Source organism: Lactuca virosa, chromosome 7, assembly GCF_052849685.1.
Source record: "Lactuca virosa cultivar CGN04683 chromosome 7, Lactuca_virosa_CGN04683_v6, whole genome shotgun sequence".
In the NCBI taxonomy this organism is placed as follows: Eukaryota; Viridiplantae; Streptophyta; class Magnoliopsida; order Asterales; family Asteraceae; genus Lactuca; species Lactuca virosa.
The window spans coordinates 280,038,308-280,049,695 of record NC_136432.1 but is presented as its reverse complement, the minus strand read 5'-3'; the positions used below and the strand labels follow the sequence as shown (position 1 = coordinate 280,049,695).

The 11,388-nt window shown below is 44.8% G+C and overlaps 1 long non-coding RNA gene across 3 annotated transcripts; it reads left to right on the top strand.

Annotated features, from left to right (window-relative positions):
• Nucleotides 1-2,219: 2,219 nt before the first annotated feature.
• Nucleotides 2,220-4,878, top strand: LOC145123268 (uncharacterized). Of its 3 annotated transcripts, none has more exons than XR_013715077.1 (4): nt 2,220-2,721; nt 2,858-3,040; nt 3,517-4,050; nt 4,147-4,878. It is a non-coding gene; the product is annotated as an uncharacterized LOC145123268 (long non-coding RNA). The 3 variants fall into 3 exon arrangements; XR_013715076.1 differs by having other exon boundaries at nt 2,224-2,721; nt 3,517-3,580; XR_013715075.1 differs by having other exon boundaries at nt 2,227-2,721; nt 3,517-4,878.
• Nucleotides 4,879-11,388: the final 6,510 nt, after the last annotated feature.

The following is an 11,388-nucleotide window of genomic DNA, read 5'->3' as shown; positions in this document are numbered from 1 at the left end:
TGTCGCGGCATGGAGTGCCGATCTCGATTGTGTCAGACCGAGATGTACGTTTAGTTCCAGGTTCTGGAAGAAGTTTCATGAGGATTTGGGTACGAGATTGCACTTCAGTATTGCCTCCCACACATAGACGGACGGCCAGAGTGAGCGAACGATTCAGACACTCGAGGACATGCTTCGAGCATGTGTTATGGACTTCGATGGAAGTTGGGCCACATACATACCTTTGGCTGAGTTTTCTTACAATAATAGCCACCATTCGAGTATTGGTATGCCTCCCTTTGAGCTTCTTTATGGGAGGAGGTTTCGAACTCCCATTTGTTGGGGAAAGAGAGGGCAGAGAGTGATGGGTAGCACTGATATAGTGCTTAAGACGATTGAGCAGATACAGCAAGTCAGATAGAGGTTACTGACAGCCTAGAGCCGTCAGAAGAGTTATGCGGATTGGCGGCGATCTGAGCTCGAGTTCCAGGTTGGAGATTTCGTACTCCTGAAGATATCTCCTTGGAAAGGAGTGATCCGATTCAGGAAGAGAGGCAAGCTGGGGCCCCGATACATTGGTCCGTTGAGGGTGACCGCGAGGGTGGGTAAGGTAGCATACCGTCTGGAGCTATCCGAGGAGTTGAGTCAGATCCGTGATACCTTCCATGTATCCCAGTTGAGGAAGTATATAGCCGATGAGACGATGGTTGTGCCGCTAGAGGATATTCAGGTGGACGCAAGTTTGAGTTACATTGAGAGGCCGATCGCGATCTTGGATCGGAAGGTTAAGGTTCTGAGGAACAAGAAGGTGCCCCTGGTTCAGGTCCAGTGCCAACATCGGAGAGGGTCCGAGCTGACCTGGGAGCCAGAGATGGAGATGCGGGAGCAGCATCCAGAGTTGTTTGCAGAGCGAGACTTTGAGGGCGAAGTCTGATTCTAGTGGGGGAGAATTGTAACATCTGGATTTCCAGGTATCATAAAATGAGTATTTATTTTTGAGTCAAGGAGAGGGACTCGACGAGTTGACGCATAGGCATAGGTATAGGCATAAGCATAGGCATAGGCATAGGCACAGGCATAGGCATAGGCACAGGCATAGGCAAGGGCATGGGCATGGGCATGGGCATAAGCATTGACATAGGCATAGGCATAGGCATAGGTATTGGCATAGGCATGGGCATGGGCATGGGCATGGGCATGGACATGGGCATGGGCATGAGCATGGGCATGGGCATGGGCATGGGCATTGTCATATGCATAGGTATAGGCATCGACATAGGCGTAGGCATAGGCATATGTATAGGCATGGCCATAGGCATGGGCATGGACACGGGCATAGGCATATGTATGTGCATAGGCATAGGCATAGGCGTATGGATACGCATAGGCATAGGCAAAGGCAAAGGTAAAGGCATATGCATAAGCATAGGCATAGGCATATCCATAGGCATAGGCATATGCATAGGCATAGGAATGGGCATGGGCACGGGGATGGGCATGGGCATGGGCATGGGCATTGGCATGGGAAGGGCATAGGCATAGGCATATACATAGACATAGGCATAGGCATTGGCATAGGCATGGGCATGGGCATGGACATGGGTGTGTGCATGGGCATAGTCATAGGCATAGGCATAGGCATAGGCATGGGCATGGGCATAGGCATGGGCATGGGGATGGGCATGGACATGGGCATAGGCATGGGCATTGGCATTGGCATAGGCATGGGCTTAGGCATAGTCATTGGCATAGGCATAGGCATAGGCATAGGCATGAACATGGGCATGGGCATGGGCATGGGCATGGGCATGGGCATAAGCATATGCATGGGCATAAGCATAGGCATAGGTGTAATGCCCCATTTTCGTTATTTTTATTTATTTAAAAAATGGGGCTTAGCTTATTAAATGGTGGCTAAATAAATTAGAAGGCTAAGTGAAATAAATAATAAAATAATAAATGTTAAAATACAAAACTTAATAGATTTTGATATTTAATAATGATAATAAATAATGTACAACAATAATTATTAAGTACAAATTAAACATATAAGTATAGGGTTTAAATTGTAATTATTAAGAAATCAATTTTGATGAGGTATTTCAATATAGGATAGATTTTGTCATAAGGCTAAACCTAAGGGGTTATATCTGCCAGATCTCAGTTTCTATATTTATTCTTTCCCTGCTACCCGACAGGAACTAGTGCTTCCTTCTCTATTTTGTATCGTGCGAGAAGCACGTCTTATTGACGGAAATCTGTTGTCCAACCTCAACTTCTTGTATATATATTATTGTAATGAGAGCTAGGGTTAGGAAGTGAGCCGCATAAAGAAATATTAAGAGGAAGGGTGAAGCTTCCATTGCCATGTTTCACCGTCAGCCTCAGCTCTCGCCGAAAAGAACCATTGAGAGAGTGAGAGAGATTGCAACGAATGGATCCAAGTGAGGTGTTGATTTCATGTTTAAGGTCATCGTTTCTGACCTATTTGATTGGGTTTATCATCGAGTGCTAGAAGGGATGCAACCACTAGTCTATGGCATCAGTCGGAACTCCCACTGGATCGTTAGTTGAGAGAAAGAGGTGGGGATTGTTTAGCGAGAATGGGATCATTTCGTCAGCACCAGCTCTGCGCGACACCCTGAACCTAGTGGGGATGCGCCTTCTGGTGGCTACGTCATCCTCCGACAATTTCGTGGGACTCCGATGAATCCCGTATGTTCTCCAGAGCAGCAAAGGCAGGTAAGGCTCAGTTTATGCTTTGATCTCTTATCTCTCACCGGTGACTTCAATTAGAGAGAGAGAGAGACTAATTGATGAGTTTTTACTCTGTTTTCTTGGCCTAATGCTTTTCCGGCGAATGTTTTGGGACCTCCAGCAGTAGCAGTAGGGAAGAAGACGATGTACTAGTTTCCGATGGCCAGAAAGAAGGTGGGGAAATCAATATCTGTCGGGGCGTGGGTTTGCAGAACTCATAACTTGGTTGTGGAGTTGCGTTTCCTGGTGGCGAGGAATTCAACCATGGTCCAAGGATTTCTCTTGTGCGCCGCCTGGAAGCTAGGTACGCTAATTGAACTCCTGTTGGGCTTAAATGGGTTGGTGAGTATCAAGTTAGGTAATGGGCTGGTGGTATGTAATTGACTATGCGAATTGGGCATATTTTAGAACATAATTAATCTAAATGGGATGATAACCTATGGCTGTGAAATTTATTTGTAATTTAATGGAATGATAATTTGAAATATATGGATTGAATTGCCTGATTAAACGAAATATGTGTATAGATGAGACTTGAATTAAGCTCTAGCAAAAGTATGTGGGTTTAAATTATATTTAAACTAGATCGATAAATTATTTAACTATTTTTTAGCTAATAGTCATATGAACTAAATGCACACGAGAATATTTGACTGGATTTGGAAGGGCAAAACGATTAAGGCTTTATTTGTTAATAATGTAAATAAATATGATACTAAGTAGTATTATGCAATAATTTTGAAGCATAAGCTAATTATAAATTATTGATATGGCTTGTAGGTGTTTAGGGAGCTGGACAATCCATCTTAATCACTTCAGTGGCTATTCGGTGATTTCTACTCAGGTGAGTCTCCTCACTGTTTGTATGGGTCCAAGGCACCAATGTCGGCCCATTTAGTTTATGTATGATAGGAAGACCCGGAGGTTAGCCCTAGGCATTATGCATGGAAGACCAGGAGGGGGCTCCTGGCACACAATATGTTATTATGTATGGTAGGAAGACCCGGGGGTTAGCCCTAGGTAATATGTATGAAAGACCAGGACGTGGCTCCTGGCACACTGTATGCTGATTAGCTAATTAGAGTAGTATGTATGCTAGTTGTCTTTGTGATGCTTGCATGGAAGACTAGGAGGTGACTCTTGGAACTTGTCTGTGAGACCGAGGGGGTGGGCTCGGGCTTGGCAAGAAAGACAACGTGGCGGCTCGTGGCAAAATGGCAAGACTATGTTTGGCACATAGCATCTTTACTGATTATGATATATGTGTGGCTCATGGTTATGTATGGTAGTATCCGGTTGAAAGAGACCGAAGGGGTAGGCCAACACCCAGATATGCTAGGCAGTATGTTGATGTATGGTTTTGGGGAACCCACTAAGCTTCATGCTTACGGTTTTCAGTTTTGGTTTCAGGTACTTCGTTTTCAAAGGAAACGAGCTGGCGATCGCAGCGCATCACACTATGTTTTTCCGCATATGAGATCTTTGGGATTACACTCTGATATTATTTATTGATAACATGTTTTGACTATTGACACTTTGGTTTTGACATAAGATGTTATTATCGATGTTTCTGTGCTTATGGTTTTATAATAACTTATTTAAAATGAAATTTTTGGCCTTGAATTTTGGGATGTTACAAGTTGGTATCAGAGCCATGGTTTGAGAGATTTTAATGTAACATTCGGATTTTCAGGGACATTATTGTGTATGTTAATCTTGGGATTGAAGGAGAGACTCGACGAGTTGAGGGATCAACTCGCCGAGTCGAGTCGAGTTGCTCGCGTGGAGTTAATAAGTGGACTCGACGAGTTACAGGAGGGACTCGCCGAGTAGGTGCTGGGCAGAGAAACCCTAATTGTACGGCCTATTTAAAGGCCCTTATGACCTTCATTTGCGGCCACACTTTCCCTTGAGAGACCCTAATCGATCCAGAGAGCAGAGAGAGAAAGAGGGAGCTAATTTTCTTCATGTTGGTGCATTCTTGCAAGGAAGAAGGAGAGGGTTCAAGCTAAGCTGACTTGAGAGGATCAGATCTTCTGCTATTTCATTCAAGGCTGCTATTTAAGATATGAATCCATACCTGTTTTCGTATGAATAGTCGATCTCATGAATTTAGGGTTTCTTTACCCTCTTTTAAGATGAGTTATGGAATATGTAAAGTCCCTTTGAGGCTTAGACATCAGATCTGGACCTTGAGAGGTCCAGAGAATCCCAAGAACCCAACTTTATGCAACCACATAAGATTATTGAGCCTAAGACACCATTATGGAGGTCATTTTATCAAATAGAGCAAGATGTGTGAGGCATGGACATAAAGATCGAACCTTTACGTGATTAATGAGCCTTGTGAGCATAGATCTGAAGTTTGGGAAAGTATCTTGCACTAAATTGGTCTGAATGCAAAAGAGTCTGAATAGACTCGCCGAGTTGAGCCGCTGACTCGGCGAGTAGCAAGGGTTTTGTCCCGATGAACTGATTCAGGTGGTGACCCGACAAGTTAGGGGTTAGCACGTCGAGTTGGAGCTTGCTGTGGTTGCCATGAATTAACTGGACTCGACGAGTCTCCCAAGTGCACTCGACGAGTCTGGTCAAAGATGGAGTTGACTTTTGTTGACCTTAGGGTTTGGTTAAGATGAGTGAAATAGGTCAGGAAGGGTAGAATGGTCTTTTACCCATCTGAGAGAGCATAGAAAGGGAATAGTCTAGCCTTTGAGAGCCATTGTTAATTAGAGGTAATTTCTGTATGTGATTAGGCGGAGGCTAGATCAGTGTTTCGAGTTCAAGATCATCCGAGTTTGCTCGAGGTGAGTCTTCTCACTATACGTTACCTAGAGTGGTATTTATATGTGACTAGAAGGTCTTATGTGCTTACTTGAGTTATGCATCTTGTCTATGTGATATTATGCTATGAGTTATTTAGACCGGACCGGAAGGTCCAACGATATATGAGGCCGGAAGGCTCAACCAGACCGGACCAGAGGGTCCAACGAGCTACGGGACTGGAGAGTCCCGCTGAGACACAGTGACCAGAGGGCCGTACAGAGTATAGCCTCGAGTGGCAAATTGCTGTATGTGGTATTTTGGGGAACTCACTAAGCTTTGTGCTTACCGTGTTATGTGTATGTGTTTCAGGTTTCTTAGAATTGTGGGACGACACCGGCTTGATTGTACACACCAGAGAAAGAGTTATGTTTTGAGGATCCTGGATTATTAATGGAGTTGTGTTCTGTAGTTTGAATAAACGAGGATTTTATACAATATGTTATGAAAAGTATGCGATTTTAAAATGAAAAATTTGTTTGAAAATTTACGTCGTTACAAGTTGGTATCAGAGCCTTGGTTTGAGGGATTCGGATGCACCTTCGGGTAAATCTGGACTCAAACTTAGGATTTGAGAAAAATTTTCAAAGAAATGATTTTTCTAAAACAATCAAGATTTTCTGAGGGAAAACGAGGAGGAGCAGTGTGTACAATCAGCCAGAGCCCGAACGGTGATTTCCCAAAATACCCTATTTTTGTGTTATGATATATTTTGTGATATTCTGCATGCTAGAGGATAGGCTAGGTATTTCATATTTTAGGACTAGAGTGGCCTGATTTGTGATGCCTTAGCCTAGGAATTGTTGTTATATATGATGTGCTTTCGAGTATGTGTTGAGTAAGGGTATCTAGCAGGAATAATTCAGAGATAGAGCTTCGAGTAGAGGAGTAATCTAGGAGAGATATCTAGATAAGCATTGGAGGAACCTGCTGAGAGAGTAGTTAGATGCCTGTGTGGGGAGAGTTTCTTGAGTCGGTAACACCTGTTGCGGCGAGTAGAGCAAATACAGTTGTAACCTAGAGTGGTTTTACGTGCTGGGAGAGATTATTCGATGCCCGAATGCTGCTTGCTTCATGCTTTGTGGAACTCTCGATGATGGGAGTCGGCTACCAAGTGAATGTGACGATATTCAGGAGGTAGATGGCTGGCATCACAAGGAGTTCTTCAGCAGCTGATGGTGGAAAAGAGTGAGAACTTAGGTAGTGCCTAAGGAGTTACCATGGTCAGATGAGTGCGCTGACAGAGTAGATCATTTCTCTAGAGAGTGAGCACGCGCGATAGGATTGGTGATTGAGAAGGTTGAGTAGCTACTTAGGAACTCTGGGATGGTCCGTGTAGAAAGTATGGGTAGATGTGGCAGGTAGTATCGGCCCGTACACTGAAAGCAGAGGACCCATACTCGATACAGGGAGTATTTCGGAGGATCTAAGTAGCAGTTTGAGAGGTGATGTCATGGTTCGGGCACCATGCTTTGTAGAAGATTGAGAGGTGATGTCATGGTTCGAGTACCATGATTTGTAGCAGATCGAAAGGTGATGTCATGGTTCAAGTACCATGATCGAGAGGTGATGACATGGTTTGAGTACCAAGACTCATGATGGTTAGTGCTTCTGGTTTACCAGTTATTCCGGTGTGGTAGGTCAGACTGAGATTAGATGCGAAAGAGTATGGGGCCAGAGGGCCATGTTGAATAAGTTTTGATGGAGCATACCTGGAGAGGGAAATCGAGTTAGTTTCTGAGGGATTTTTGGTGAGATGCCATTTAGAGTCGCAAGACACAGGGATGAGTAAAAGATGGTGATCTATGGAGGAGTACGGTCTGAATTGAGCAATCCGCCGATAAAGGAGATGTCACTTTCTGTGACCAGAGTTGTGCTATTTCCGTATCCTGTGAGGAGCAGAAGAGATATTGAGACTTTTGATTTCTGAGCTTGGGGGTAAACCATGTGGGGTAGCATTGATGGCGATCTTCCACCAGAGTATTTGGGCAGTATGTCTGCCGCGAGGTAATGATAGGGCATGAGCAGGTTGTCAGTGGGGACTGAGATGGTCAAGGACAAGGATACACCCTATTTGAGTATAGTAGGGCATGTAATAGCTGCAGCGTCGGACAATAAAGAGGAGGATATTGGGGCGGTGGCTCTTATTGTCTATGATGAGTATCGAGTGTGGTAATGAGGTCTCCGCTCTTATTACAACCCACGCGATGGAATTTTGGTTGAGGAGTCGAGGATGAGGAGGATGATAGTTCATTATTTTCAGATTAAGAGTCAGAGTTACTACTGGACAGTTGACATGTCCGGTAATGGGATGGTATGAGATTCTGTATGATTAGAGGCAATCATGATGAGAAGTTTCTGAGGATTTCATCTGAGGTTCGGGGTATTTGGAGTTGCGGGATCTCTATCGGGGAGACCACCGAGCATTACGTAGTACCTTCCAAGAGTAAGTGTGATGTTCCTGGTGGAAACAGTCTGTGGAATAAATTATTGGTGCGCCAATTGGTGATGGTTCGAACCCTGAGTGGGGGAGAACCGGATATTCTATCGAGAGGATCAGAGATTTGTTCAAGAGCAGTTAGGGAGCTAGATAGAGACATGCACTATGGATTCATGAGACCAGGGTTATTGGTGGTCGAGGTGAGTTCGAGAGGGAGTTAATGCATGTTGTACGCGTTCAACAAAAGGATGAGTGTCTGCACTGCAGGTGGCCGTTGGTCAGAGGCCTTGTGGTAGATAAGAATTTTTTGAGGTGGTTGGTTCGTAGGGATACTTCGGCAGTTGGGAAATTTTGGTTCGATGAATGGATTATTCTATGTTCTTTGGAAAGGGTAAGAGATGATCGGGCAACCAGCTTCAGAGTCGGTATGAATATTCTTGCAGAGGTTTGAGCAAAAGAGGAGGGAGTTTCGGATTGTCGACAACGTGTTCTGAGTCATCAGCGATTTCTCTGTGTTTCAAGTTGAGGGTTGGGATTTTCGAGGTTATAAGATGTGTGAGAGGAAGATCAGCTGTGAGATTCTGACAGAGTGCATTGCGGTATCTGTGTATGATGTCGTGAGTAGGAGATCAGTGGGGGGGGGGAGAAGACATCATGAGGTTCTGTGATGGTGTGTCGAGGCATCCGGGTATGATGTCCTAAATTTCGGATTATTTAGATTCTTGAGTTATTAGATGACGAGTGGTATATTAAGTGTCTATGGTTCCGGTGGGGGCCCTTCAGCTAATTGACTTCAAATGGGATTATCTGAAAATGTGAATTGCAGTGAGAAAAAGAGGTTTTTTCATGACAGTGGTCGTCCGAAGTAGTGATTCTTAGCCCGGATGGGTTTGTGTACCTATCTATGCTGGGCCGCGGAGCATGAGTGAGTTAACGTAGGGTGGCGTCGACTTGAGGATGAGATCGTGGGGTGGTAAGAGAAAGCACGGTAAGACTACGGGGAGCTGTAACATCCATGAGTTATTGCGAGAGAGTGTGGTGATACTGCGGGAAGCCGCAGTATTCGCCAGTTAGCAAGAGAGTGTTGCGATACTGCGGGGAGCCATAGTACTCACTAGTCAGAGAAAGGGTGTTATGATACTACAGGGAGCCGTAGTACTCACTAGTCAGAGAAAGGGTGTTGTGATACTACGGGGAGCCGTAGTAATCACTAGTCAGAGAGAGGGTGTTGTGATACTGCGGGGAGCCATAGTACTCACTAGTCAGCGAGGGGGAGTTGTGATACTGCGGGGATCCATAGTACTCGCTAGCCAGTGAGAGAGTGTCGTACTGCTGTGGGGAGTCGTTTTATTCGTTAGTGAGAGAATGTCACAGGAATGTTCCTAGGCTTGAGTAGCCTTATTGGATTGAGTCTTGGGGGAACCGGTAGTCAGACTAGGTGAGAGACGGAGGTCTCCATAATGGTCGAGAATCAGTATATTCTGAGTTAGGTTGTGGAGACCGAAATCGGAAGGAATCGAAGAAGTGACATACGCGTAGGTTGCGGGTCATGGGTCGCGAGTTGAGTGTTTTGTTGGGACGAGTGGTTCTAATTTTGTGCTGGACCAGACTCTCGAGTTGAGTTCGATTCTAGTGGTGTATTGAACAGGCAGAATGAGATTCCGGATTCAGAGATGAATTTCATTTTGAAGGGGGTATTGTTTCAGCTGGTATCTTAGACCTGAGTGGGTCAATTCGTTGGTATGAGAAAACCGCAAAACGCATGGGACTAATGAGTAGTAGGCGACAGTGGTCGAGGCTGTGACGAATTCCGTACTCTCTTGAGGTAAAGCGAACTTCGTGACTTGTGTGTCACACTGGACCGAGATAGTTGTATTGAGAAGGAAGTCAGTGAGACGTTTTGGTACATGCAATGGGTAACCTTTGGAGGTTCAACTGCTGGGTCGGGAGATAGCCTGGTGCTCAGTCTTGAAAGGGATATTGAGAAGGGAGCTGAGGTTTATGTTTGTCAGATGTCGGAGGACGCTTCTGAACAAGCATGATCATTTTCCGTGCCTGAGGACAGGGTGTTAAGGGTTCGTTGTTGAGAAGGGCTGTGATTGAAGTACAGTGGATGGGTCCCTGGAGTGAGGTGATCCTTTCATTCCTTGGTATATGATCTGGATTGTTTATAATGTCTGGGACGAGTGATAGGTAGCCAGTTTTGGGCATGGACTTGTTTTTATCGGTCCCCACTAGACAATCAGAGGGGAGTGAGTTATCGGGGTTTGTTATTCGAGGAGCGAATAACGTGGTGGTATCTTGAGAGGGCGGTCTGGCTGTGTGGCAGGCTACTAGAGTTTTCAGATTTTTGAGAGTCAGAAGGGGTAGTGTAGTGGCAGATGGGTCTGTCCTTTTCCAAGGAGGAGTTCCTGTTTGGATTTAGGTGTCTAAAGAGGCAGATAGATGTGTGGTATGAGATCCTTTCGATGGTACCGTTCGGTTATTGGATTAGATCTATTTGTTGTTGAGAAGCGATTTCGAGGGCGAAATCTAATTCAAGTGGGGGAGAATTCTAACATCCGGATTTTCAGGGACATTATTATGTATGTTAATCTTGGGATTAAACGAGAGACTCGACGAGTTGAGGGATCAACTCTCCGAGTCGAGTCGAGTTGCTCGTGTGGAGTTAATAAGTGAACTCGACGAGTCAGATGAGGGACTCGCCGAGTAGGTGCTGGGCAGAGAAACCCTAATTGTTTGGGTTTGTGACCTATTTAAAGGCCCTTATGACCTTCATTTGCAGCCACACTTTCCCTTGAGAGACCCTAATCGATCCAGAGAGCATAGAGAGAAAGAGGGAGCTAATTTTCTTCATCTTGGTGCATTCTTGCAAGGAAGAAGGAGAGGGTTCAAGCTAACCTGACTTGAGAGGCTCAGATCTTCTGCTATTTCATTCAAGGTTGCTGTTTAAGGTATGAATCCATACCTGTTTTCGTATGAATAGTAGATCTCATGAATTTAGCGTTTCTTTACCCTCTTTTAAGTTGAGTTATAGAATATGTAAAGTCCCTTTGAGGCTTAGACATCAGATCTAGACCTTGAGAGGTCCAGAGAGTCCCATGAACCCAGCTTTATGCAGCCACATAAGATTATTGAGCCTAAGACACCATTATGGAGGTCATTTTATCAAATAGAGCTAGATGTATGAGGCATGGACATAAAGATCGAACCTTTACATGATTAATGAGCCTTGTGAGCATAGATCTGAAGTTTGGGAAAGTATCTTGCACTAAATTGGTCTGAATGCAAAAGAGTCTGAATAGACTCGCCAAGTTGAGCCGCTGACTCGGCGAGTAGCCATGGTTTTGTCCCGATGAACTGAGCAGGTGGTGACCCGACGAGTTAGGGGT